This window comes from Scyliorhinus torazame, chromosome 6 (genome assembly GCF_047496885.1).
Source record: "Scyliorhinus torazame isolate Kashiwa2021f chromosome 6, sScyTor2.1, whole genome shotgun sequence".
In the NCBI taxonomy this organism is placed as follows: domain Eukaryota; kingdom Metazoa; phylum Chordata; class Chondrichthyes; order Carcharhiniformes; family Scyliorhinidae; genus Scyliorhinus; species Scyliorhinus torazame.
In genome coordinates, this window is record NC_092712.1 from 151355901 (window position 1) to 151377818 (window position 21918).

The following is a 21918-nucleotide window of genomic DNA, read 5'->3' on the forward strand; positions in this document are numbered from 1 at the left end:
GCTCTCCATGACTATGGGTAAAGGTCAAGGAGTTGTGGTCACTGTCTCCGAAATGCTCTCCCACCGAGACATAGAACATAGAACATAGAAAATACAGCACAGAACAGGCCCTTCGGCCCACGATGTTGTGCCGAACCTTTGTCCTAGATTAATCATAAATTATCATTGAATTTACAGTGCAGAAGGAGGCCATTCGGCCCTTTGAGTCTGCACCGGCTCCTGGAAAGAGCACCCTACCCAAACTCAACACCTCCACCCAACACCAAGGGCGATTTTGGACATTAAGGGCAATTTATCATTGGCCAATTCACCTAACCTGCACATCTTTGGACTGTGGGAGGAAACCGGAGCACCCGGAGGAAACCCACGCAGACACGGGGAGGACGTGCAGACTCCGCACAGACAATGACCCAAGCCGGAATTGAACCTGGGACCATGGAGCTGTGAAGCAATTGTGCTATCCACAATGCTACCGTGCTGCCCTTAAGAACAAATAAATCTACACTATATCATTTTACCGTAATCCATGTACCTATCCAATAGCTGCTTGAAGGTCCCTAATGTTTCCGACTCAACTACTTCCACAGGCAGTGCATTCCATGCCCCCACTACTCTATGGGTAGAGAACCTACCTCTGATATCCCTCCTATATCTTCCACCTTTCACCTTAAATTTATGTCCCCTTGTAATGGTTAGTTCCACCCGGGGAAAAAGTCTCTGACTGTCTACTCTATCTATTCCCCTGATCATCTTATAAACCTCTATCAAGTCGCCCCTCATCCTTCTCCGTTCTAATGAGAAAAGGCCTAGCACCCTCAACCTTTCCTCGTAAGACCTACTCTCCATTCCAGGCAACATCCTGGTAAATCTTCTTTGCACCTTTTCCAAAGCTTCCACATCCTTCCTAAAATGAGGCGACTAGAACTGCACACAGTACTCCAAATGTGGCCTTACCGAAGTTTTGTACAGCTGCATCATCACCTCACGGCTCTTAAATTCAATCCCTCTGTTAATGAACGCGAGCACACCATAGGCCTTCTTCACAGCTCTATCCACTTGAGTGGCAACTTTCAAAGATGTATGAACATAGACCCCAAGATCTCTCTGCTCCTCCACATTGCCAAGAGCTCTACCGTTAACCCTGTATTCCGCATTCATATTTGTCCTTCCAAAATGAACAACCTCACACTTTTCAGGGTTAAACTCCATCTGCCACTTCTCAGCCCAGCTCTGCATCCTATCTATGTCTCTTTGCAGCCGACAACAGCCCTCCTCACTATCCACAACTCCACCAATCTTCGTATCGTCTGCAAATTTACTGACCCACCCTTCAACTCCCTCATCCAAGTCATTAATGAAAATCACAAACAGCAGAGGACCCAGAACTGATCCCTGCGGTACGCCACTGGTAACTGGGATCCAGGCTGAATATTTACCATCCACCACCACTCTCTGACTTCTATCGGTTAGCCAGTTCGTTATCCAACTGGCCAAATTTCCCACTATCCCATGCCTCCTTACTTTCTGCATAAGCCTACCATGGAGAACCTTATCAAATGCCTTACTAAAATCCATGTACACTACATCCACTGCTTTACCTTCATCCACATGCTTGGTCACCTCCTCAAAGAATTCAATAAGACTTGTAAGGCAAGACCTACCCCTCACAAATCCGTGCTGACTATCCCTAATCAAGCAGTATCTTTCCAGATGCTCAGAAATCCTATCCTTCAATACCTTTTCCATTACTTTGCCTACCGCCGAAGTAAGACTAACTGGCCTGTAATTCCCAGGGTTATCCCTAGTCCCTTTTTTGAACAGGGGCACGACATTCGCCACTCTCCAATCCCCTGGTACCACCCCTGTTGACAGTGAGGACAAAAAGATCATTGCCAACGGCTCTGCAATTTCATCTCTTGCTTCCCATAGAATCCTTGGATATATCCCGTCAGGCCCGGGGGACTTGTCTATCCTCAAGTTTTTCAAAATGCCCAACACATCTTCCTTCCTAACAAGTATTTCCTCGAGCTTACCAATCTGTTTCACACTGTCCTCTCCAACAATATCGCCCCTCTCATTTGTAAATACAGAAGAAAAGTACTCGTTCAAGACCTCTCCTATCTCTTCAGACTCAATACACAATCTCCCGCTACTGTCCTTGATCGGACCTACCCTCGCTCTAGTCATTCTCATATTTCTCACATATGTGTAAAAGGCCTTGGGGTTTTCCTTGATCCTACCCGCCAAAGATTGTTCATGCCCTCTCTTAGCTCTCCTAATCCCTTTCTTCAGTTCCCTCCTGGCTATCTTGTATCCCTCCAATGCCCTGTCTGAACCTTGTTTCCTCAGCCTTACATAAGTCTCCTTTTTCCTCTTAACAAGACATTCAACCTCTCTTGTCAACCATGGTTCCCTCACTCGACCATCTCTTCCCTGCCTGACATCTGACACAAAAGTGTCCAGAGGGGCAATTGATTCACACACAGGGTGGTGAGTATCTGCAGTGAGCTGCCAAGGGCAGTAGTAGAGGCGGATACAATTTTGTCTTTTAAATAGCATTTAGTTGGTTATACAGGAAAGATGGGTATAGAGGGATAGGAGTCAAATGTGGGCAATTGGTACTAGCTTAGTGATAAAAACTGGGCTGCATGGACAAGTTGGGCCGAAGGACCTGTTTTCATGCTGTAAACCTCTATGACTCGATGATCTGGTTCGTTGCCGAGCACCAAGTCCAATATGGCCTCCTCCCTAGTCGGCCTATCTACATGTTGAGTCATTTGCTCTGATACCTGTAGATAGCAAAACATTGTCAGCCTCAGACTAAAATTAACAGTCGATCTAGTTTGCAGAAGAGAGATCCAAACTTTTATCACACTTTCGTGTGTAGAAAGTGTGTTCCTTTCTTCAAGATTGAAAGGTCTGACTGTAATGTTTAAGATTATGTTCCTTGTCCTAGCCTCCCCAATCAGTCAAAATAGTTTATTTTCTGTCTGATTTTCTTCACTTTTGTTGGACTAAGAAAATCCAAGCTACTATTTCCATTTGAATTTCTTCTCCACAAATCACCCCCTTAACCATCTACATTCCAGGGAACATAACCGCAGTGCGTGAAATTTCCTCTCGTAATTAAACACTTGTGCCGAGATTTTCCCATCCCGCCAGTGGCGGGGATCATTGTGGGCGGAATGGGAAAATTTGGACAGCGACCAAAAGTCAATGAGCTTTGGTCGCTCTGCAAATGTTTCCATCCCGCCGGTGAAGGTGCCCACTGCTGGGGTGTCCAGAAAATCCTGCTCTTTCGAATGCGGGTAGCATTCTATTAAATCTATGCTGCAATGCCTCTGAAGCCAGTATGTCCTTCCCAGGGAATGGCGCCCAGAACCTCTTTCAGAACTCCAGATGTGGTCTAAACGGGGCACTGTATGACTATTGCATAACTCCTATCCCCTTGTATTCTATTGGTCAGCATTCCAATAGCCTTTCAGATTATTTTGGTACCTGTTCATGGCATTTTAATAATCTATTTATCTGCTCTCCTGCTTCCCCCCCCCCCCCACCCCAACCCTGTGGTGATATGCCTGAAGACAATATTGTATATAGTTGATGGTGCGACCTCCAACCAGAAGATGGCGGTACAGATCTACCATGCAGTCCAGAGACATTAGTGAGGTGACATCTGGCCGCCTGGAGAAAGTTGTAAGGCGTACATGAGAATAGTCGCGCATAAGGGTAGTTCCAGGAGAGTCTAATAATAACTTAGTCTGTATTGATTCTGATCATTACCATGCCACATGTAAATCAATAAAACATCGTTCTGGCTAAGTCACCAGCAGTTCTGTAGATTCATTGCAAGACAAGCTCACAGAGCACAACACAACCCACAAGTTTGTTTGATCCCCACTGTTTCCAGCTTCTCACCATTTAGAATATGCCCTGTTCTATCCTTGCTCGGTCCCAAATACCTGACTTCACATTTGCTTGCATTTAAAGACATTTGTTACATTTTTGCCATTAATTTAGTCTATCAATATCTCTGTAATTTAATGCTTCCATTTACACAGATTAAAATGCCGCCCACCTTTGTTTCATCAGCAAACTTAGGTAAACAGCTTTCTATCCCATAATTTAAGTTGTTAATAAGTATGATAAATAGGCCCTGACATATCTCTATGCAGGACACCATTAGTCACATCCTGTCTGTTAGAGTACCTGTCTATTATCCTGACTCTATCTCCTGCCATCTCAGCCAATTTCCCAACTGGAGCAATAACTTCCCTTCAATTCCATGGTCTTCAACTTTAGCTCCAGTTGCCTATAAAGGCCTTTATCAAATGTCAAATTTTTTGCACTGAGTGCTGAATTTGGTGCATTTGTGTGCTATAGTGAGAGTTTGATGACTGAGGGAGTATAAGGGTTCATTTTTATCTAAAGTCTAGTCTTTCTTTTATTTAGTTAATTAACTTAAAAGTTGCTGTTTGGTTTAGAAGAAAGTGAATTTTCAATCAGCTTTAAACAAAGGTTCTACCTGTAGGTACTTGCAGCTGGAGCTTGTTAATTAGTTAATTGGAATAGGCCAGTTTTCAGAGGCTAGATTCACAGTATAAAAGTGATCCACTACAGTGCAGACTTTGTTTGCACTGAGTACTGAATTTGATGCATTTGAGTGCTATAGTGAGAGTTTGGTGACTGAGGGAGTGCTGAATTTGGTGCATTTGAGTGCTATAGTGAGAGTTTGGTGACTGAGGGAGTGCTGAATTTGGTGCATTTGAGTGCTATAGTGAGAGTTTGGTGACTGAGGGAGTATAAGGGTTCATTTTTATCTAAAGTCTAGTCTTTCTTTTATTTAGTTAATTAACTTAAAAGTTGCTGTTTGGTTTAGAAGAAAGTGAATTTTCAATCAGCTTTAAACAAAGGTTCTACCTGTAGGTACTTGCAGCTGGAGCTTGTTAATTAGTTAATTGGAATAGGCCAGTTTTCAGAGGCTAGATTCACAGTATAAAAGTGATCCACTACAGTGCAGACTTTGTTTGCACTGAGTACTGAATTTGGTGCATTTGAGTGCTATAGTGAGAGTTTGGTGACTGAGGGAGTGCTGAATTTGGTGCATTTGAGTGCTATAGTGAGAGTTTGGTGACTGAGGGAGTTAGGTGAGGAGGGAGTAAGGGGCTCCTTTCATTTCGTTTCCTACATTTCCGCAAAGAGCGAGAAGGGAGCCAGGAGTTTACAGAGAGTGCAGCTGACTGGGAGCAGAGTTTGAGGGCGGAGGTCCAGTTGGTCCACAGGGCAGTTATATTCTGTAAGGTAAGAGGGGATGGAGGCAAGGCCAGTTGCATGCTCCTCCTGTAGGATGTGGGTGGTGAGGGATACCACCGGTGTTCCCGCTGACTATACCTGTGGGAAGTGCACCCAACCCCAGCTCCTCGTAGACCGTGGTAGGGAACTGGAGCTGGATGAACTTCTGATCAGAGGGGGTGATAGAGAGGAGTTACAGGGAAGTAACCAAACCCAAGGTACAGGACAAGAGTAGCTGGTTTACAGTCGGGGGAAAGAAAACAAACAGGCAGACAGTGCAGGGATCCCTCGTGCCTATTCCCCTTCAAAACAAGTATACCATTTTGGATGCTGTTGGGGGGATGACCTACCGGGGGAAGGCCCTAGCGGCCAGGTCTCTGGCACTGAGTCTGGCTCTGGGGCTCAGAAGGGAGGGGGGGAGAATAGAAAAGCAATAGTAGTAGGAGATTCAATGGTTAGGGGAATAGATAGGAGATTCTGTGGTCGCGAGCGAGACTCCCGGAATGTATGTTGCCTCCCGGGTGCCAGGGCCAGGGATGTCTCGGATCGTGTCTTCAGGATCCTTAAGGGGGAAGGTGAGCAGCCAGAAGTTGTGCACATTGGTACCAATGACGTAGGTAGGAAAAGGGGTGTGGAGGTAATAAACGAGTTTAGGGAGTTAGGCTGGAAGTTAAAAGCCAGGACAGACAGAGTTGTCATCTCTGGTTTGTTGCCGGTGCCACGTGATAGCGAGGCTAGGAATAGGGAGAAAGTGCAGTTGAACACGTGGCTGCAGGAATGGTGTAGGAGGGAGGACTTCAGGTATTTGGATAATTGGAGCGCATTCTGGGGACGGTGGGATCTGTACAAACAGGATGGGTTGCATCTGAACTAGAGGGGCACCAATATCCTGGGAGGGAGGTTTTCTAGTACTCTTCGGGAGGGTTTAAACTAATTTGACAGGGGAATGGGAACCGGATTTGTAGTCCAGCAACTAAGGTAGCCGATATTCAGGACGCCAAAGCGTGTAGTGAGGCAGTGGGGAAGGGAACACTGACAAAGGAGAGTACTTGCAGGCACAGGAATAAGGTGGATGAACTGAAGGCATGGATCGGTACTTGGGAGTACGATGTGGTGACCATCATGGAAACTTGGATAGAAGGGGGGCAAAAATGGTTGTTGGAGGTCCCTGGTTATAGATGTTTCAATAAGATTAGGGAGGGTGGTAAAAGAGGTGGGAGGGTGGCATTGTTAATTAGAGATAGTATAACAGCTGCAGAAAGGCAGTTCGAGGAGTATCTGCCTACTGAGGTAGTATGGGTTGAAGTCAGAAATAGGAAAGGAGCAGTCACCTTGTCAGGAGTTTTCTATAGGCCCCCCAATAGTAGCAGAGATGTGGAGGAACAGATTGGGAAACAGATTTTGGAAAGGTGCAGAAGTCACAGGGTAGTAGTCGTGGGTGACTTCAACTTCCCAAACATTGAGTGGAAACTCTTTAGATCAAACAGTTTGGATGGGGTGGTGTTTGTGCCGTGTGTCCAGGAAGCTTTTCTAACACAGTATGTAGATTGTCTGACCAGAGGGGAGGCCATATTGGATGTGGTACTTGGTAATGAACCAGGGCAAGTGATAGATTTGTTAGTGGGGGAGCATTTTGAAGATAGTGACCACAATTCTGTGACTTTCACTTTAGCAATGGAGAGGGATAGGTGCGTGCAACAGGGCAAGGTTTACAATTGGGGGAAGGGTAAATACGATGTTGTCAGACAAGAATTGAAGTGCATAAGTTGGGAACAGAGGCTGTCAGGGAAGGACACAAGTGAAATGTGGAACTTGTTCAAGGAACAGGTACTACGTGTCCTTGATATGTATGTCCCTGTCAGGCAGGGAAGAGATGGTTGAGTGAGGGAGCCATGGTTGACAAGAGAGGTTGAATGCCTTATTAAGAGGAAGAAGGAGACTTGTGTAAGGCTGAGGACATAAGGTTCAGACAGGGCGCTGGAGGGATACAAGATAGCCAGGAGGGAACTGAAGAAAGGGATTAGTAGAGCTAAGAGAGGGCATGAACAATCTTTGGCAGGTAGGATCAAGGAAAACCCCAAGGCCTTTTACCCATACGTGAGAAATATGAGAATGTCTAGAGCGAGGGTAGGTCCGATCAAGGACAGTAGCGGGAGATTGTGTATTGAGTCTGAAGAGATAGGAGAGGTCTTGAACGAGTACTTTTCTTCTGTATTTACAAATGAGAGGGGCGATATTGTTGGAGTGGACAGTGTGAAACAGACTGGTAAGCTCGAGGAAATACTTGTTAGGAAGGAAGATGTGTTGGTCATTTTGAAAACCTTGAGGACAGACAAGTCCCCCGGGCCTGACCGGATTACATAGAATTTACAGTGCAGAAGGAGGCCATTCGGCCCATCGAGTCTGCACCAGCTCTTGGAAAGAGCACCCTACCCAAGGTCAACACCTCCACCCTATCCCCATAACCCAGTAACCCCACCCAACACTAAAGGCAATTTTGGACACTAAGGGCAATTTATCATGGCCAATCCACCTAACCTGCACATCTTTGGACTGTGGGAGGAAACCGGAGCACCCGGAGGAAACCCACGCACACACGGGGAGGATGTGCAGACTCCGCACAGACAGCGACCCAAGCCGGAATCGAACCTGGGACCCTGGAGCTGTGAAGCAATTATGTTATCCACAATGCGACCGTGCTGCCCTTGGATATATCCAAGGATTCTATGGGAAGCAAGAGATGAAATTGCAGAGCCGTTGGCTATGATCTTTTCGTCCTCACTGTCATCAGGGGTGGTACCAGGGGATTGGAGAGTGGCAAATGTCGTGCCCCTGTTCAAAAAAGGGACTAGGGATAACCCTGGGAATTACAGGCCAGTTAGTCTTACTTTGGTGGTAGGCAAAGTAATGGAAAGGGTACTGAAGGATAGGATTTCTGAGCATCTGGAAAGACACTGCTTGATTAGGGATAGTCGGCACGGATTCGTGAGGGGTAGGTCTTGCCTTACAGTCTTATTGAATTCTTTGAGGAGGTGACCAAGCATGTGGATGAAGTTAAAGCAGTGGATATAGTGTACATGGATTTTAGTAAGGCATTTGATAAGGTTCCCCATGATAGGCTTATGCAGAAAGTAAGGAGGCATGGGATAGTGGGAAATTTGGCCAGTTGGATAACGAACAGGCTAACCGATAGAAGTCAGAGAGTGGTGGTGGATGGCAGATATTCAGCCTGGAGCCCAGTTACCAGTGGCGTACCGCAGGGATCAGTTCTGCTGTTTGTGATTTTCATTAATGACTTGGATGAGGGAGTTGAAGGGTGGATCAGTAAATTTGCAGACGATACGAAGATTGGTGGAGTTGTGGATAGTGAGGAGGGCTGTTGTCGGCTGCAAAGAGACATAGATAGGATGCAGAGATGGGCTGGGAAGTGGCAGATGGAGTTTAACCCTGAAAAGTGTGAGGTTGTCCAATTTGGAAGGACAAATATGAATGCGGAATACAGGGTTAACGGTAGAGTTCTTGGCAATGTGGAGGAGCAGAGCGATCTTGGGGTCTATGTTCATACATCTTTGAAAGTTGCCACTCAAGTGGATAGAGCTGTGAAGAAGGCCTATGGTGTGCTGGCCTTCATTAACAGGGGGATTGAATTTATGAGCCGTGAGGTGATGATGCAGCTGTACAAGACTTTGGTAAGGCCACATTTGGAGTACTGTGTACAGTTCTGGTCGCCTCATTTTAGGAAGGATGTGGAAGCTTTGGAAAAGGTGCAAAGGAGATTTACCAGGATGTTGCCTGGAATGGAGAGTAGGTCTTACGAGGAAAGGTTGAGGGTGCTAGGCCTTTTCTCATTGGGACGGAGAAGGATGAGGGGCGACTTGATAGAGGTTTATAAGATAATCAGGGGAATAGATAGAGTAGACAGTCAGAGACTTTTTCCCCGGGTGGAACAAACCTTTACAAGGGGACATAAATTTAAGCTGAATGGTGGAAGATATAGGGGGGATGTCAGAGATAAGTTCTTTACCCAGAGAGTAGTGGGGGCATGGAATGCACTGCCTGTGGAAGTAGTTGAGTCGGAAACATTAGGGACCTTCAAGCAGCTATTGGATAGGTACATGGATTACGGTAAAATGATATAGTGTAGATTAATTTGTTCTTAATGGCAGTACGGTAGCATTGTGGATAGCACAATTGCTTCACAGCTCCAGGGTTCCAGGTTCGATTCCGGCTTGGGTCACTGTCTGTGTGGAGTCTGCACCGTGTGTGTGTGGGTTTCCTCCGGGTGCTCCGGTTTCCTCCCATAGTCCAAAGATGTTAGGTGGATTGGCCGTGATAAATTGCCCTTAGTGTCCAAAATTGCCCTTCGTGTTGGGTGGGATTGCTGGGTTGTGGGGATAGGGTGGAGGTGTTGACCTTGGGAAGGGTGCTCTTTCCAGGAGCCGGTGCAGACTCGATGGGCCGAATGGCCTCCTTCTGCACTGTAAATTCTATGACAATCTATGATTAATTTGGGACAAAGGTTTGGCACAACATCGTGGGCCGAAGGGCCTGTTCAGTGCTGTATTGTTCTATGTTCTATGTCTTTGGGGAGGTTCAAATAAATAACATCAATGGACGTACCCTCGCCCAGTACATCCATCAGATCTGTCAGGTATGACCTACCCTTTATATATCTATACTGTCTCTCTCTGATCTGCTGAGAATTTTCAAGATGTTCAATCCTCCTATCCTTAATTCTGAATTCCGGTAATTTCCTAATGACATGGGGCAGCATGGTGACAGTGGTTAGCACAGCTGCCTCACGGCGCTGATGACCCAGGTTCGCACCCGGCCCTGGGTTACTGTCCGTGTGGAGATTGCACATTCTCCCTGTGTCTGTGTGGGTCTCGCCCCCACAACCCAAAGATGTGCAGGGGAGGTGGATTGGCTATGCTAAATTGCCCCTTAATTTTTTTTAAAAATTGGGCACTTAAATTTTTTTTTTTAATTCCTAATAAGAGATATTGGGATAATTATTGTATAATCCCCCTCTCACATCTCTCGAATAATGAGGTAGCTGCACACTTTTCCAAACTAAAGAAACAGTCCCCAAATCAAGGGAACTTTGTAACATTTTTTTAAAAAAAGGTTTTATTCCTTTCTGAAGAGTTACAAAGCCAATGTGCAAAGTGGACAGGGCAAGCCCTGAATCTATCTTGCTTGCTCCAAAAAACAATTCAAATTCAAACCAATTCATGGCCCCCACAAAAGAGACATATTTGATGCAAGCTGACAAGAACAGGCAATATATCTGATCTTGGACTTGATCTTAGCCAAAAGGCTGAGAAGTAGCTGCAGCATCTGGTAAGCTTCCTCCACTACAAATAGTGACACAAAGTAATTATTCAACGTGTCCATCATTTATCCACCTTGCTCCTGATCGCCCTTTTTTTCCTAATACGGTTGTGAAAAAATATTTGTGACGATTTTGATATCCTTTGCTTTTTCTTTTTGCATTTTTAATGCTTTTTCTTTTAGTTCCCTGTTACCTTTTTGAGTCATCAATGGCTTTTTGTTCAGCACGGAGAGCTCTTGCTTTCTTAGGGATGTAAACTGATACTGCATCATGATTATTTTTTGAACAACACCACTGATCCCTCATTTTATCCATTATCAGACAGTTTACTGTCAGCAGTTTCTGCCTTGTTGCATTGAATTAAGCCTCACCTAAATCTTTAATTTTATGAGATGTTTTGCTTTTCCACTTTTCAAACACTTTGTTCAATTTGATCATATTATGATTGCAGTTTGATAAATATTCATGCATCAGTAGGCAGTTAACTGACTCATTTTTCTTATTGCGTAATTCCAATATGGCACCTCCCCGTGTTGATTCTTTGAAGTTTGCCAAACTGGGCCATTCCCTCTTGAATCAACTGTTGGCTGATTGTCAGCATTGGATTCTCTGGTCCCATTTTCAGCTTGAATTTACCAGAGCCTGATGTTGTCTCTTTGCTATGGATTTTCTCCAGTATCTAATTAATCTTTCATTCCCATGGCGACGCATAAGAGTGCTAGAGAAATTCCACCAGCAGTGCATCCTGTGCATACTCCAGGTTCAAGGGGAGGACTGTCAAACAAGCACTAGAGTCCTTCATGAAGTCAGCTCTGCAAGCATTCAGGCAAAACTCCCACAAAGTCAACTTCAGTGGACTGGATGTCAAGATATGCAGACATGCAGATAATGATATACAGACAGGCAGCTAATGAACACAGAACAGGACATGACCAATGAGCAGGCAGGACACTCCGGGGTGGTATCTCACTATAAAAGGCACGAGGCACTCACACTCCGCCTCTTTCCACCGGTGAACATCTACAGAGTGAGTCAGGGTGTATGTACAGTATCACACCTCCAGCACGTGGCTAAGAGCTAGTCTGGTTCAGTCAGACAGAGTAACCACACTTAGGTTAGCAGAGAGTCGAACTCATAGAGAACTGTGCTAACTGTGCTACTGGTTCAATAAATCAGATTGAACTAACTTCAAGGTCTGGAGTATCTTTTGGTTAAAGCTGCATCCAGTTGCAGCCTGTGTTATCCCAGAGTACATAACATGACATGCGACCAGGAGACTGCTTAATCTAGTTGGTTTACCTCAGTCCGTTCCGTGACGACCAGCGAATGTATCCCGGCACCATGGTGAAGATTCAGGCTCCTCACCAGCTCAGGACCTCCGGCAATCTCAGTGCCAACTGGCGGACATTCAAGCAAAAGTTTCTGCTGTACATCGAAGCTTCAGACCTCGTGGGTGCGTCTGATGCAAGGAAGATCGCGCTTCTCTCGACAGCGGGTGATCAAGCCATCGAACACTTTAACTCTTTTCACTTCACCGAAGGCCAGGACAAGACAAAGTTTCAGACCATCCTGGTCAAGTTTGACAGTACTGTGAAGTGGACACCAATGAAATCTTTGAGCGCTACATATTCAAACAGCGTCTACAAGGTAAAGATAAATCTTTCAACTCCTTCTTAACTAACCTCCGCCTGCTAGCGTTGTCCTGCAACTTTGGTGATATTGCTGACTCCATGATCAGAGACCAAATCGTTTTTGGAATTCACTCTGATCCTCTGAGAAAGCAGCTACTGAAAATCAAGCATATGATCCTGCCAGTCGCGATTGAAACATGCACAGTGCATGAGCACGCCAAAAACCGCTATGCCCAGTACAAATCGGCTGAAATTGAGAAACTTGCCCTTCATGAGGCAGTGAGTGTGCAGGCCATCTCCCGGATGCAGTGCCTCAGCATTGATGCAAGCGGCCATTTTGCACTCTTTTCCCGGGGCCCCGCGCATGCGCGATGCGAACGGGATAACAAAGCGGCCGACACCTGCACTGCGCATGTGCGACGACGCGCGGAGAGTCAGGATGCCGACGTCATGACGTGCTCGAACTGCGGCAACACCCACTTAAAGAAACACTGCCCTGCAAGAGGCAGGCGATGTTTAAACTGCGGGAAGCCTGGACACTATGCAGCCTTGCGCAGGTCTGCACCACCAGTCAGGGGCCAGCGCTCCCAATTCCGACGACGGCACGTTCAGTGTGTGCAACAACGATTAAAGGATTCTGATCCTGGCAGCACAACGGATCCAGAGGAAGAATGCCTGGACTCCGCCTACTGTGTGGGCATCATTGCCAAATGTGAATATGCCACATCCAACTCATCTCAAATTCAATCTATCCTCGCTGTGGATTCTGCGGACGAATGGCGTGCGGTGATGCAGGTCAACCACTGCTTCATCCAGTTTCAGCTGGACACAGGTGCTTCTGCCAACCTCCTCTCACAGGCAGATTTCAAACGCATCAAGAAGCCCCCCAAGGTCCTTCCAGCAGCCTGCAGCCTCCTGGACTACAACGGAAATGCCATCACGACACTGGGATCCTGCCATCTACTCGTCTCCAACCGGAGCACCCATGCACAGTTACATTTTGAAATTGTCAAGCCAGACAGGGCATCCCTACTTGGCGCGCAGGCCTGCAAGCAGCTGAACCTCGTGCATCGGGTTTACACAACGACATCCTCCAATATGGATCTTCAGGCCGGCATTGACGACATCCTCACTCAGTATCTGGATGTGTTCGACGGGATGGGCACGCTGCCATATCGATACAAGATTCTGCTATGACCTGATGCCAAGCCAGTTGTCCACGCACCACGCCGGGTCCCGGCTCCGCTGAGGGAGTTCCTGAAGGCACAGCTCAAGGATCTTCAGCAACAGGGCATCATTTCCAAGGTAACCGAACCGACTGACTGGGTTAGCTCAATGGTATGTGTTAGAAAGCCTTCGGGAGACCTGCGCATCTGCATTGATCCCAAGGATCTCAATAAGAATATAATAGAACATAGAACATAGAACATAGAAAATACAGCACAGAACAGGCCCTTCGGCCCACGATGTTGTGCCGAACCTTTGTCCTAGATTAATCATAGATTATCATTGAATCTACAGTGCAGAAGGAGGCCATTCGGCCCCCTGAGTCTGCACCAGCTCTTGGAAAGAGCACCCTACCCAAACTCAACACCTCCACCCAACACCAAGGGCAATTTGGACATTAAGGGCAATTTATCATTGGCCAATTCACCTAACCCGCACATCTTTGGACTGTGGGAGGAAACCGGAGCACCCGGAGGAAACCCACGCAGACACGGGGAGGACATGCAGACTCCGCACAGACAATGACCCAAGCCGAAATCGAACCTGGGACCATGGACCTGTGAAGCAATTGTGCTATCCACAACGCTACCGTGCTGCCCTTAAGAACAAATAAATCTACACTATATAATTTTCCCGTAATCCATGTACCTATCCAACAGCTGCTTGAAGGTCACTAATGTTTCCGACTCAACTACTTCCACAGGCAGTGCATTCCATGCCCCCACTACTCTCTGGGTAAAGAACCTACCTCTGATATCCCTCCTATATCTTCCACCTTTCACCTTAAATTTATGTCCCCTTGTAATGGTGTGTTCCACCTGGGGAAAAAGTCTCTGACTGTCTACTCTATCTATTCCCCTGATCATCTTATAAACCTCTATCAAGTCGCCCCTCATCCTTCTCCGCTCTAATGAGAAAAGGCCTAGCACCCTCAACCTTTCCTCGTAAGACCTACTCTCCATTCCAGGCAACATCCTGGTAAATCTTCTTTGCACCTTTTCCAGAGCTTCCACATCCTTCCTAAAATGAGGCGACCAGAACTGTACACAGTACTCCAAATGTGGCCTTACCAAAGTTTTGTACAGCTGCATCATCACCTCACGGCTCTTAAATTCAATCCCTCTGTTAATGAACGCGAGCACACCATAGGCCTTCTTCACAGCTCTATCCACTTGAGTGGCAACTTTCAAAGATGTATGAACATAGACCCCAAGGTCTCTCTGCTCCTCCACAATGCCAAGAACTCTACCGTTAACCCTGTATTCCGCATTCATATTTGTCCTTCCAAAATGGACAACCTCACACTTTTCAGGGTTAAACTCCATCTGCCACTTCTCAGCCCAGCTCTGCATCCTATCTATGTCTCTTTGCAGCCGACAACAGCCCTCCTTACTATCCACAACTCCACCAATCTTCGTATCGTCTGCAAATTTACTGACCCACCCTTCAACTCCCTCATCCAAGTCATTAATGAAAATCACAAACAGCAGAGGACCCAGAACTGATCCCTGCGGTACACCACTGGTAACTGGGATCCAGGCTGAATATTTGCCATCCACCACCACTCTCTGACTTCTATCGGTTAGCCAGTTCGTTATCCAACTGGCCAAATTTCCCACTATCCCATGCCTCCTTACTTTGTGCAGAAGCCTACCATGGGGAACTTTATCAAATGCCTTACTAAAATCCATGTACACTACATCCACTGCTTTACCTTCATCCACATGCTTGGTCACCTCCTCAAAGAATTCAATAAGATTTGTAAGGCAAGACCTACCCCTCACAAATCCGTGCTGACTATCCCTAATCAAGCAGTGTCTTTCCAGATGCTCAGAAATCCTATCCTTCAGTACCCTTTCCATTACTTTGCCTACCACCGAAGTAAGACTAACTGGCCTGTAATTCCCAGGGTTATCCCTAGTTCCTTTTTTGAACAGGGGCACGACATTCGCCACTCTCCAATCCCCTGGTACCACCCCTGTTGACAGTGAGGACGAAAAGATAATTGCCAACGGCTCTGCAATTTCATCTCTTGCTTCCCATAGAATCCTTGGATATAACCCGTCAGGCCCGGGGGACTTGTCTATCCTCAAGTTTTTCAAAATGCCCAACACATCTTCCTTCCTAACAAGTATTTCCTCGAGCTTACCAATCTGTTTCACACTGTCCTCTCCAACAATATCGCCCCTCTCATTTGTAAATACAGAAGAAAAGTACTCATTCAAGACCTCGCCTATCTCTTCAGACTCAATACACAATCTCCCGCTACTGTCCTTGATCGGACCTACCCTCGCTCTAGTCATTCTCATATTTCTCACATATGTGTAAAAGGCCTTGGGGTTTTCCTTGATCCTACCCGCCAAAGATTGTTCATGCCCTCTCTTAGCTCTCCTAATCCCTTTCTTCAGTTCCCTCCTGGCTATCTTGTATCCCTCCAATGCCCTGTCTGAACCTTGTTTCCTCAGCCTTACATAAGTCACCTTTTTCCTCTTAACAAGACATTCAACCTCTCTTGTCAACCATGGTTCCCTCACTCGACCATCTCTTCCCTGCCTGACAGGGACATACATATCAAGGACACGTAGCACCTGTTCCTTGAACAAGTTCCACATTTCACTTGTGTCCTTCCCTGCCAGCCTATGTTCCCAACTTATGCACTTCAATTCTTGTCTGACAACATCGTATTTACCCTTCCCCCAATTGTAAACCTTGCCCTGTTGCACGTACCTATCCCTCTCCATTACTAAAGTGAAAGTCACAGAATTGTGGTCACTATCTCCAAAATGCTCCCCCACTAACAAATCTATCACTTGCCCTGGTTCATTACCCAGTACTAAATCCAATATTGCCCCTCCTCTGGTTGGACAATCTACATACTGTGTTAGAAAAGCTTCCTGGACACACTGCACAAACACCACCCCATCCAAACTATTTGATCTAAAGAGTTTCCACTCAATATTTGGGAAGTTAAAGTCGCCCATGACTACCACCCTATGACTTCTGCACCTTTCCAAAATCTGTTTCCCAATCTGTTCCTCCACATCTCTGCTACTATTGGGGGGCCTATAGAAAACTCCTAACAAGGTGACTGCTCCTTTCCTATTTCTGACTTCAACCCATACTACCTCAATAGGGTGATACTCCTCGAACTGCCTTTCTGCAGCTGTTATACTATCTCTAATTAATAATGCCACCCCCCCACCTCTTTTACCACCCTCCCTAATCTTATTGAAACATCTATAACCAGGGACCTCCAACAACCATTTCTGCCCCTCTTCTATCCAAGTTTCCGTGATGGCCACCACATCGTAGTCCCAAGTACCGATCCATGCCTTAAGTTCACCCACCTTATTCCTGATGCTTCTTGCGTTGAAGTATACACACTTCAACCCATCTCCGTGCCTGCAAATACTCTCCTTTGTCAGTGTTCCCTTCCCCACTGCCTCATTACATGCTTTGGCGTCCTGAATATCGGCTACCTTAGTTGCTGGACTACAAATCCGGTTCCCATTCCCCTGCCAAATTAGTTTAAACCCTCCCGAAGAGTACTAGCAAACCTCCCTCCCAGGATATTGGTGCCCCTCTGGTTCAGATGCAACCCGTCCTGCTTGTACAGGTCCCACCTTCCCCAGAATGCGCTCCAATTATCCAAATACCTGAAGCCCTCCCTCCTACACCATTCCTGCAGCCACGTGTTCAACTGCACTCTCTCCCTATTCCTAGCCTCACTATCACGTGGCACCGGCAACAAACCAGAGATGACAACTCTGTCTGTCCTGACTTTCAACTTCCAGTCTAACTCCCTAAACTTGTTTATTACCTCCACACCCCTTTTCCTACCTATGTCGTTGGTACCAATGTGCACCACGACTTCTGGCTGCTCCCCCTCCCCCTTAAGGATCCTGAAGACACGATCCGAGACATCCCTGGCCCTGGCACCCGGGAGGCAACATACCTTCCGGGAGTCTCGCTCGCGACCACAGAATCTCCTATCTATTCCCCTAACCATTGAATCTCCTACAACTATTGCTTTTCTATTCTCCCCCCTTCCCTTCTGAGCCCCAGAGCCAGACTCAGTGCCAGAGACCTGGCCGCTAGGGCCTTCCCCCGGTAGGTCATCCCCCCCAACAGCATCCAAAACGGTATACTTGTTTTGAAGGGGAACGGCCACGAGGGATCCCTGCACTGTCTGCCTGTTTGTTTTTTTCCCCCTGACTGTAATCCAGCTATTCTTGTCCTGTACCTTGGGTATGGTTACCTCCCTGTAGCTCTTTTCAATCACCCCCTCTGCCTCCCGGATGATCCGAAGTTCATCCAGCTTCAGCTCCAGTTCCCTAACACGGTCTTTGAGGAGCTGAAGTTGGGTGCACTTCCCGCAGGTATAGTCAGTGGGGACACCGGTGGTATCCCTCACCACCCACATCCTACAGGAGGAGCATGTAACTGGCCTAGCCTCCATCCCCTCTTACCTTAAAGAATATAGCTGCTGTGTGGACTAACTAGATCTCCGCCCTCCGACTCTGCTCCCAGTCAGCTACACTTCCTGTAAACACCTGGCTCTCTTTGCACTCTTTGCGGAAATGTCGGAAACAAAATGAAAGGAGCACCTTACTCCCTCCTCACCTAACTCCCTCGGTCACCAAACTCTCACTATCGCACTCAAAAAGCACCAAATTCAGCACTCAGTGCAAACAAAGTCTGCACTGTAGGGGATCACTTTTATACTGTGAATCTAGCCTCTGAAAAACTGGCCTAATCCAATTAACTAATTAACAAGCTCCAACTGCAAGTGCCTAGAAGTAGAAGCCTGTTTAAAGCTGATTGAAAATTCACCTTCTTCTAAACCAAACAGCAACTTTTAAGTTAATTAACTAAATAAAAGAAAGACTAAACTTTAGATAAAAATGAAGCCTTATACTCCCTCGGTCACCAAACTCTTACTATCGCACTCAAAAAGCACCAAATTCAGCACTCAGTGCAAACAAACTGCACCTTCAACACACTGTTTGGCAGATACTGCTTTTAATCACATGCCGTTTGGCATTGTCTCGGCATCGGAGATCTTCCATCGCATCATGGAGCAGATGATGGAGGGCATTGAAGGAGTTTGTGTGTACGTGGATGACATCATCATATGGTCCACGACCCCTGAAGAGCATATTTCCCGTTTCCAGCAGGTAGTCCGCCGTGTCCATGCTGAAGCTGAACAGGTCCAAATGTTGCTTTGGCATGTCGACACTCAAGTTCCTAGGTGACCAGATCTCTCAGCAGGGTGTGCGCCCGGACACAGACACGGTCAAGGCCATCGAAGCCATGAAGGTCCCTGAAGACAAGAAGGCGGTGTTGCACTTCCTGGGCATGGTCAATTTCCTGGGCAAGTTCATCCCAAACCTGGCCTCACACCTCGGCCCTACGAAACCTGGTGAAAATGTCCACTGCCTTTGAGTGGAAGGCAGCACATCAGGCAGAGTGGTTGGAGCTGAAAGCCAAGCTCATCACTGCACCCGTCTTGGCATTTTTCGACCCAGACAGGGAGACAAAGATCTCGACAGGTGCGAGCCAGGATGTCATCGGTGCGGTGCTGCTTCAACGCGATGACACTTCATCCTGGGCACCGGTAGCCTACGCATCGAGGGTCATGACGCCCACCGCAACAAGGTATGCGCAAATAGAGAAGGAATGCCTGGGTCTTCTCACTGGCATTCTCAAGTTTCCCGACTATGTCTACGGCCTGCCGACATTCACTGTCGAGACAGATCATAGTCCTCTGGTCTACATTATCCACAAGGACCTGAGCGACATGACGCCTCGGTTGCAGTGCATCCTCCTCAAACTCAGAAGGTACGACTTTGACTTGGTGTACACGCCTGGCAAGGAGCTCATCATCGCTGCTGCATTGTCCCGCGTCATCACATTGCCTAGTGAACCGCTGGAAATCATCCATCAGATTGAATCATAGCTGCAGCTAGGTGCTAGCACCCTCCCGGTGTCTGATGAGAAGGTGGTTCGTATCCGCGAGGAGACAGCCAAAGACCCCCTCTTGCAGCGTGTCATGCACCACCTCGCCAATGGCTGGCAGAAAGGGCAGTGCCCTCAATTTTACAATGTAAAGGATGACCTGTCGGTGATTGATGGTATCCTCCTCAAGCTGGACCGGATTGTCATTCCACTCAGTCTCCAGAACTTGGTACTCCGCCAAATCCATGAGGAAACCTGGGCGTCGAGAAGTGCAGACGCAGAGCCAGGCAGGCTGTCTACTGGCCCGGTATTAGCCAGGACATCTCGAACATGGTCCTCAACTGAGCGACCTGTCAACGCTTCCAGCCAGCGCAGAGCAAGGAGACGCTCCAGCAGCATGAAATCGAGACCTCCCCGTGGTCCAAGGTTGGCATTGATCTCTTTCGTGCGAATGGTCGTGACTACGTGTTGGTTATTGACTATTTCTCCAATTACCCTGAAGTCGTGAAGCTCTCAGACCTCACATCTTGGACCGTCATCAAGGCCTGTAAGGAGACGCTCTCCAGACATGGTATCCCACTCACTGTCATGAGTGACAATGGCCCGTGCTTCAACAGCCACGAGTGGTCTATGTTTGCCAAGTCATACCATTTCAAACATGTCACTTCCAGCCCACACTATCCGCAGTCCAATGGGAAGGTTGAAAAAGGGGTGCACATTGTGAAACAGCTCATCTGCAAGGCCGCGGATTCTGCTTCTGACATCTACATCGCGCTGCTTGCGTACAGGGCGACCCCACTGTCCACTGGCATGTCACCGGTTCAACTCCTGATGAACAGGGACCTGCGGACGACACTTCAGCCATACACCTGCCCAACCTGGATCACCTCCCGGTGCTGCAGAAGGTGCAGCATCTCCAAAACCAGCAAAAACAGGGCTATGATGCCACTGATTTGCCCGTGTTATCCCCGGCAGACACTGTCAGGATCAAGATACCGGATGGTGGCTGGTCTGCTCCAGCTGTCGTTCGACAGGCTGCGCCCCGCTCGTATGTTGTACGAATGGCTGATGGTTCTATTGTGCGACAAAACAGACGGGCACTGCGCAAAATTGTCTGCCCGCAACCGCTTTCTTCTCCATTTCTGCCCGTTTTGCCACCTCCTGATACCTCGAACTACGAGGCCTCCAGCCAGGCTTCCATCCCACCTGTCAAGGCGCCGTCGTCCCCACCACCACCTCTCCGGCCGTCGACAAGGATCAGATGCAAGCCCCAGAGACTGGACTTATGAACATTTGTTTTGTTTGCTATGTTCTGTTTTCTCACATTAGACAGCTGTCTTCACATGTAAACACGTTCACACAGGCCACCGCTTGTAAATATGTTAATATATGCCACCGCATGTAAGTACGTCCCCATATGCCAAGAAAACATTTTTTTAAAAGGAGGTGATGTCATGATATGCAGACATGCAGATAATGATATACAGACAGGCAGCTAATGAACACAGAGAACAGGACATGACCAATGAGCAGGCAGGACACTCCGGGGTGGTATCTCACTATAAAAGGCACGAGGCACTCACACTCCGCCTCTTTCTACCGGTGAACATCTACAGAGTGAGTCAGGGTGTATGTACATATCACACCTCCAGCACGTGGCTAAGAGCTAGTCTGGTTCAGTCAGACAGAGTAACCACACTTAGGTTAGCAGAGAGTCGAACTCATAGAGAACTGTGCTAACTGTGCTACTGGTTCAATAAATCAGATTGAACTAACTTCAAGGTCTGGAGTATCTTTTGGTTAGAGCTGCATCCAGTTGCAGCCTGTGTTATCCCAGAGTACATAACACGACACTGGACACTGTCCAAATGGCTGAAAGGTGTCTCGCCGGCTACGTCCTGTTTTCTGAACTCTAAATTGCCAATGTTCCAGGTAAGGACAAAGAAAATGCTTCAAAGACTCCCCGAAGCGTGGCAGCAATGAGATTAATGATTATGAGGAGCTTGCTACAGGTCATTCAAAATTGTGAAAACTCGTGCATCAGGCTGCATCATGATCCAAACACCTTAATGATGAGGCAGAGTGGTGGCAGAGACGAAAAGGAGGAAAATCCTGAACTCCATTCAGATCCCATTACCAAGTGGGACATCCTGCCTCATGTGCTCAAAGATCTGCAGGTTCCGAATCAGCTTGTTCAGTCATATGAAGACCCTGAGTAGATGCCATCCTCAAATCGAGGGATATTCAAACACGTTGGTGTAAAATAAATTGAACAGCTTTTACCAACAATAAGGAGTAAAAATATGAATATAATTCTGAGATGCAGTTATTTTAAGACATGAAGCAACCTGGGCAAATGGTGCGCCTGTGTCTAGGTGTAACGATGAGTCAGCACATTAGCTTCTGCAACCAGCACGCCAACAATTAACTGAACAAACCGAAGAAAACAGGACCAACACCTGAAAACTAATCTCA

The 21918-nt window shown here is 47.1% G+C and overlaps 1 protein-coding gene and 1 pseudogene across 2 annotated transcripts in view; one reads left to right on the top strand and one right to left on the bottom strand.

Moving 5' to 3' along the window:
• glipr2l (GLI pathogenesis-related 2, like) overlaps nucleotides 1-21918 on the top strand; it is a 123267-nt gene that overhangs the window by 45658 nt on the left and 55691 nt on the right. The gene's annotated exons all lie outside the window — the stretch shown is intronic.
• On the bottom strand, nucleotides 10415-10624 carry LOC140425884 (U2 spliceosomal RNA; annotated as a pseudogene).